This window comes from Passer montanus, unplaced genomic scaffold, assembly GCF_014805655.1.
Source record: "Passer montanus isolate IOZ18808 unplaced genomic scaffold, ASM1480565v1 scaffold802, whole genome shotgun sequence".
In the NCBI taxonomy this organism is placed as follows: Eukaryota; Metazoa; Chordata; class Aves; order Passeriformes; family Passeridae; genus Passer; species Passer montanus.
The window spans coordinates 1-796 of NW_024373280.1; positions in this window are offsets into that span (position 1 = coordinate 1).

Here is a 796-nt window from a genome sequence, read left to right on the forward strand (position 1 = left end):
GTTTGGGGAGGGGGTTCGGGCGTTTTTTGGGGATTTCGGGGTCTTTGGGGATTGGGGTTTTAGGGCTTTTCCAGGGGGGTTTGGTGTCATCAGGGAATTTTGGGGGAGAGGTTAAGGGGCTCTTTTGGGGTTTTATGGAGGATTTTGGGGGCGGTCAGTGAGAGGATTTGTTGGGGTCAGAGGGGGATTTTGGGGAGATTCGGTAATTTTGGGCGAACGAGAAAATTAAAAAATTATTTGGGATATTTCAGACTTGGGACTGGGGGAGCTCTGAAATCCCAAACAGGATTTGGGGTGGGCAAAAACCTTTGGGGGGTGGGGGAGGGAGGGTTTTAATGGGATTTTTTTCCTGAACTCCCCCCAAATCCGGGGTCCCCGCAGGAGGAGGCGACCGAGGCTACGGCGGCCGCTACGAGGGGCGCAGCGCGGGGGGCTACGGGGGGGGCCGGGACTACGGCGGCCGTTTTATGGAGGATTTTGGGGGCGGTCAGTGAGAGGATTTGTTGGGGTCAGAGGGGGATTTTGGGGAGATTCGGTAATTTTGGGCGAACGAGAAAATTAAAAAATTATTTGGGATATTTCAGACTTGGGACTGGGGGAGCTCTGAAATCCCAAACAGGATTTGGGGTGGGCAAAAACCTTTGGGGGGTGGGGGAGGGAGGGTTTTAATGGGATTTTTTTCCTGAACTCCCCCCAAATCCGGGGTCCCCGCAGGAGGAGGCGACCGAGGCTACGGCGGCCGCTACGAGGGGCGCAGCGCGGGGGGCTACGGGGGGGGCCGGGACTACGGCGGCCG